Genomic DNA, 6,728 nt, shown 5'->3' with positions numbered 1-6,728 from the left:
GCATATAAATATCTAATATAACACCACCCCATGTGTGTAAACATCTAAAATACAGCCCCTTGTGGGTGTAAACATCTAATATAAAATTTGTGTATGTTTGTGAACATAAACACCTAATATCACCTAATATACAACACCACACGTGTGTAAATAATAGAGTAATATGCAATATCATATGTATGTACATGTTCTGTAAATATCAAATATACGATCCCACATGTGTGTAAACATGTAATATACAACACCACATACATATGTTTTAACAGCTAATATACAGAACTACACCTGTGTATGAATATCTATGTCAACACCACATGCAAAACATAAATATAATACCAGAGGAACTTTTCAGTTCTTTTTTATTTTTCTTTATAACCCTCCCATAAAATTTTTTTAAATTGTGTAGATGTCTGTGTGGGTTTTATAGACCATCACTCAACCTTTTTGTAAATGACACAGTGAGGGGATGTAGGGTAGCATTCATGATTCTTTGCAGAGATCTCTGAGAGTGAAGAGAAGAAGGGAGGAAGTTGTCCTCGGGCCGAGTATACTACGCTGAAGGCACCGTGCGATGGATTAAGTTTACTACTCAAAGACAGGAATGGCTCCTTTGATGGACTTTAACATAGTTTCCATCCACCCATTTTCACTCAGAAGACCATTTTTTAGTTCACCCGAAACTATGATAGATTATCTGCTGTCCAATGTACTATGCAGTTGCACTGGATTCGAAGCCACGTAGTCGCGAAGCGAACTTTCTAACCGCACTTCTATACTTGCATTCAAATAACAAATAGATCTCCTTCGAATCACACCATATGTTCGTAAAAACGAACGATCCTATTTGATAATGTAGTCTTCGAGTCATTCTGCTTGACTGGAAGCTCATGGATGGAATGATTTTTGGCCTCCGCCATCAGAGCAGACGCAGTCTAAAGAACAGGCCTAGTAGGCAAGTGAATATTGATGCAGTTTAAAGAAAGTATTGTATCTTTTAATATAAATAGAAATGATTAAGTGTATTATTAAATATAAAGTAGTTAATGTTTACCACGTAGACAACAAATAACGGAAGAAGCAAGACAACGATAGAGTCTCTATGTGGTCGATAGACTAGCTAGAATTCGCGACCAGATGACTGGCATTACAACCTACTCTCAGAAAAACAATAAAAATAAGAAGGAAAATAATGGAAATGAACACTTTAAATAGTGTAATTCAAGAGACACTCCTGCTATAAACAAGATGGAGTGGTCCTGATCGTAATGTCTTTGATTATAGGTCTGTTCGTGAGGGCTGACCTGAGGCCAAACAACAACTGGATCGATAATATACGAAATAAAACAACCTAACGTCGAGAAGACATCTGTATAATCGTTCCGTCTGTTAGAAACAGCAGCCAAACACGCAAATCATACCCTAATATCTTACATGAAATTTCTCATTCGATAACGTAGTTTTGGATTACCTTAAAATGACGAGACATATTTAATGATAGTTCTCGATCTGAATGAATCAGGAGGTTAAACAAACAAATAAAAATTATGAATGGAAAAATACTGATTCAACAATTTGAACGTAATGACAGCACAGTCTTAACATCTGCATCACCCTCATCCTGAGGTAAAAGGGGCATATAGAATGTATTTATTGATAGCAAACCACTCACATAAACTAGCATTGAACTTTCAGACTGGTGGTCCCTCGGGTAACAGCTCTGCGTGCCCTACATTAAGACGGCACTGCATAGTAGGAGGGGGAAATCGATTTGAGAACACAAGTGTAATCAAAATCTTAAAACTATCAGAACTCATCTTAAGAACAATATGATTATCAGAACTGTCATTTTTTGCTCATATATGATTCTTTTATTAAATAATAGTTGTATATTTCTCTGGAAAAAAATCTTTTATAGAAGACACTTATTCTATCTTACACCGTTTTGGTGTCTGGCTGTCGACAATGATCGACTTCTTCAGCAGACTTTCGCAAAACACAATCCAAACTACTCGAAACATCAAGGTACAGTTCCTTAAATACTATCTAATAGCTTCACCGATTACCACTACCCCTTTTGATGCCAATTTAATTTGCTGTCATTCCTGATTTACCGTGTATTTTGGTTTCTATTTAGTGTGTTATTGTGTGTGTGTGTGCGTATGTATATGTGTATATAAACAAGTAAAATCAGTTGTGCAAACAATCGAAATGTAAATGTCTTAACTAATTAACAAGAATATTGAAATAGGAAAACAAATGATGATGATGATGATAACAGTTTGTAATCTTTCAGTTTCGATTAGAAACAATTATTTTGTTTAATCAGATATGTTATTGGTATCGGTCATGCGTTATTCGTTTCTCTCTTCGCTGAATCTTTCTCACTAGCGTCAATAACGGAGAGACTACGGGTTCGCTTGTCTTGCTAAAAACAACAGACAAATCTCCTCGTATCACACTTAAAAAAAAAAGTAGGTAAAAACATTGGCTAATATATTCTTAGATATATTGTGCTTGGAACAAAACAAAAACATAAAACTAGAGGAGATGATCGCAGCTGGAGAATGCTTTTGATCAAGGCTGGCCTGGGTCAAAGCAATGTCAGTATGATATAAAATCTCTCCACATTTTCCCCAAACATCGCAAACTCCCCGGTTAGTAGTGAAATAGTCAACCACTGCTCAACCTTTGCCATTCGCAGTGGTGTATGTGTTCATTGCATAACTTTCTATTTTACTGTCTTTAACTAAATACATTAGGCAAGAAGCTTGTAGAGTTATAAGTAATTAGTAGCATTACCAACTTTTTTATTTATTCATTTATGTTAAATTGTTCACACATACATCTATATAATTAATATATAGTCACACACACACATACAAATACTGCGTACGTGTGTGTGTGTGTATGCGTACACCCACGCACATACATAATCCGCGCAGAGTCCTGCAGCTTTTAAAACTAAACGTAAACAAGCAGCGCAGCAAAACAATCACACTTCAAAATGATTACGAAACATTTTTTCTCCGTTGCTCATATATTTTTACAAATTCCTAACTCCAAAACAACAATATTTTTGAAAATGAAATTTTTTCTTGATATTGAAAAGTGAAAAAAAAATTTTTTTTAAATAATAAAATAAAGCATTTCTTAATTATTTGAAAGCGTACTTTCCTTTCTGTTTAGTATCCGAAATACTTTAGGGTCTGCTACATAATATACATACATTACACACACACACGCGCAATTTTTACATCTTCTTCACCATGTTTACATGGGTTAGATGGGTCTTCAAGGCTCCAGTCAGTTCTTATTTACAATTACTGCCTTGCTAGATGGACTGGAACCAAATTCTGTTCGCTCATTCTCTTTTTAACAGATCCGATTTGACACCGTCACCTCAACATTGAGTGTCAGGTTGTGATGTTAAGCTAGTCCCTGGATTAAATCTTCTCCCAACTCACCCTTCAGATGTAGTTAGAGTGTCAGGCTTACAATTGTGAGATTGTGAGTTCAATTTCAGACCGAGCTGTGTGTTGTGTTCATGAGTAAGACACTTTATTTAACGTTGCTCCAGTTCACTCAGTTGTAGAAATGGGTTGCAACATCACTGGTGCTTTGCCTTTCCCTAGGACAACATTAGTGGTATGGAGAAGGGAGACTGGTATACATGGATGACTGCTGGTCTTTCATAAACAACCTTGCCCAGACTTGTGCCTTGGAGGAGAACTTTCTAGATGCAACTTCATGGTCATTCATGACCGAAGGGGTTCTTTACCACACACATACACACACACATAATGGGCTTCCATACAGTCCTCCACTTTCTTATTCTACTTACAAGGTATTAGTCAGCTTGAGGCATTAGCAGAAGACACTGGCCCAAAGTGCCTTGTAGTGAGATAGAACCTGTGAACATGTGATTATAAGAGGAGCTCTGTATTCACACAACCATGTCTTTACTTATGGAATGCATCTCATCCATTGTAACGTGGAATATTGCTGTAAAACACTTGTGTTTTTTTAAGAAATAAAAACAATGAAAGCAAGTAATTTTAATCAATTGAAATGTCTTTTCTCATTACATTAATTTTGTTAACACACACTTTGCTGAGTTTTTCATACAGCAGGCAAACCTGGGTATCCACCATCCTACAGTCATTCTTTTACATTATAGCATCACTCTGTTCGTTCACTAGAGTTATATATTATCTTTGATCATTCAAAAATCTGGCAGTAATGGTTTTAGACTATTTACTGATGAGGTTTAAGACCTAAACATGTCCACAACTGTCACTCAAGTCTCAAAGATTAGGCTCACACTCCCACTTTATTGTATTTATAATTAATTTAATTCCCGGGGTTTTACTTTTGGCTTTCTTGATCAAGGTTAATCATTAAGATAATGCTTTCCCTCTTTGTGATGAGTTTAATTTTAATTATCTAATCAATTAAAATGTCTTGGTTCACCACATTAAGTATATTAGGTCCCACTTTTTAAGTAATTAACTAGTCGACTGTTTTGGGGAAAACTAATCTGAATAGATGCAGGTGTGACTGTGTATTGAGAAACTTGTTTCCCAACCACATGGTTCTGGGTTCAGTCCCACTGCATGGCACCTTGGACAAGTATCTTCTAAGCATCTTATAGGCACAGGTGTAGCTGTGGTAAGAAGTTTGCTTCTTAACCATATAATTCCAGATTCAGTCCCACTATTATAGCCTCAGGCTAACCAAAGCCTTGTGAATGGATTTAGTAAATGGAAACTGAAAGAGGCCTATTGTATATGTATGTATGTATGTATGTATGTATGTGTGTGTCTTTGTATATGAGTTTGTCCCTCTTGACAACTGGTGTTGGTGTGTTTATGTCCCCATTACTTAGCCATTTGGCAAAAAGAACCCGATAGAATAAGTACCAGGCTTAAAATAGAAATAAAAACTGGGATCGATTTGCTAACTGAAATTCTTCAAGATGGTGCCCCAGCATGACCCCAGTCTGATGACCGAAACAAGTAAAAGATAAAATATATAGCCCTGAGCCAATCAAAGCCTTGTAAGTGAATTTGGTAGATAGAAACTAAAAGAAAACCATTGTGTGTGTGTGTGTATGCATGCATGCATTGACAACCAGTGTTGGTTTCTTTACATCTCCACAACTTAGTGGTTCAGCAAAAGTGGATGATAGAATAATGACCACGCTTCAAAAATATAAGTGCTGGACTCAATTTGTTTTACTAAAAACCCTAGAAGGCAGTGCCCCAGCTTGGCCACAGTCCAATAACTGACACAAATAAATGATAAAAGATTAAAAAAAAATAAAATTGTGAAAATATTAGCAGCATAGATGAATTGAGAAAACTGTGATAAGAAAATGAATCTAGGGTTCAAACTCAGTTCTCTTGAGGCTTATCTCCCATTCAGACCCGTGGCAGTATGTTTCCAGTTTTCTTTAAGAACATAACACCTCACTTCTAATACAACATCATTTAAAGATTACACTCCAGTAAAGACCTTTCTTTAATTTTTACTTGTTTCAGTCACTAGACTGACCATGATGGGGCATTGCCTTGAAGAGTTTTTAGTTGAATGTATTGACCCCAATACTTATTTTTGTAAAGCCTGGTCCTTATTCTATCAGTCTCTTTTGCTGAACCATGAAGTTATGGTTACATAAAGACCACATGCACCAGTTGTGAAGCAGTAAGTGGGTGGGGACAAACACAGACACAAAGATACGCACACATAGGTATGTATACATTTATACAATGAGCTTCTTTCAGTTTTCATCTACCAAATCCACTGACAAGGCTTTGGTTGACCCAAGGCTATAGTAGAAGACACTTGCCCAAGGTGCCACACAGTGGGACTGAACCACAAACCATGTGGTTGGGAAGCAAAGCTTCTTACCACAAATGAGTGAAGAGAAATCCTGAATTGGTTGAAATTGCTGTATGACTTAATATTTGCTTTTAGTGATTCATGAGCAGAAGATGTAGAATATCTTTGTTTAACATTCATTTATTCCATGCTAGCATGGGTTAGATGGAGAATTATTTGAGGCAGGATTTTATGTCCTTTTACATTTTCATCATCTCTCTCTCTCTCTTCTTTACTGCCAGACACCTATTTCTGTCTCTCTATTCATACTGTAACTTCTCATCACCTGGCACAAACCTTTCAGCACCCTCAATACTAATTGTCCCTCAGTTGAGGAGGAATCTTGTCTTGCAAATTAATTGGTAACCTTACTGCTGGTGCTAGTGCCGGTGCTAGTGCCACATAAAAGGCACCCAGTACATTCTGCAAAGTGTCTGAAGAGCATCCAGCTGTAGAAACTGTGCCAAAGCAGACAGCAGAGTATGGTGCTATCTTCTGACTTGCCAGCTCCTGTCAAACTGTTCAGCACATGCCAATATGGAAGGCAGACTTTATATGATGATGACGATGGTGATGATGATAATCCTCTTCCTTTCACTAACTTGTTTTTCAAGTAAGGGCCTTTTGTATTCTGCTGGTCTTTAAAAGTCCAGATACATAATGTTAACATGGAATGCCAACATCAACACTGTTCCACCCAAGTGGCTGTGTGATAAGAAGTTTGCTTCCCAACCACATGGTTACTAATTCTGAGGTCACCCCACCCCCCACCCCCATTGCTTTATGACTGGTGTTGTGTTTACATCCCCATAATTTAGCAGTTCAGCAAAAGAGACTTATGGAATAAG

At 36.9% G+C, this 6,728-nt stretch overlaps 1 protein-coding gene across 1 annotated transcript in view; it reads left to right on the top strand.

Annotated features, from left to right (window-relative positions):
- Positions 1-509: 509 nt before the first annotated feature.
- LOC106873128 (zinc finger protein 28) overlaps positions 510-6,728 on the top strand; it is a 14,217-nt gene continuing 7,998 nt past the window's right edge. The window contains exon 1 of the mRNA XM_014920355.2: positions 510-2,022. The gene's annotated coding sequence lies outside the window, so the exon portion shown is untranslated. The remainder of the gene's footprint in view (positions 2,023-6,728) is intronic.

Source organism: Octopus bimaculoides, chromosome 14, assembly GCF_001194135.2.
Source record: "Octopus bimaculoides isolate UCB-OBI-ISO-001 chromosome 14, ASM119413v2, whole genome shotgun sequence".
Taxonomy (NCBI): domain Eukaryota; kingdom Metazoa; phylum Mollusca; class Cephalopoda; order Octopoda; family Octopodidae; genus Octopus; species Octopus bimaculoides.
This window is presented reverse-complemented; position numbering and strand designations above follow the sequence as displayed.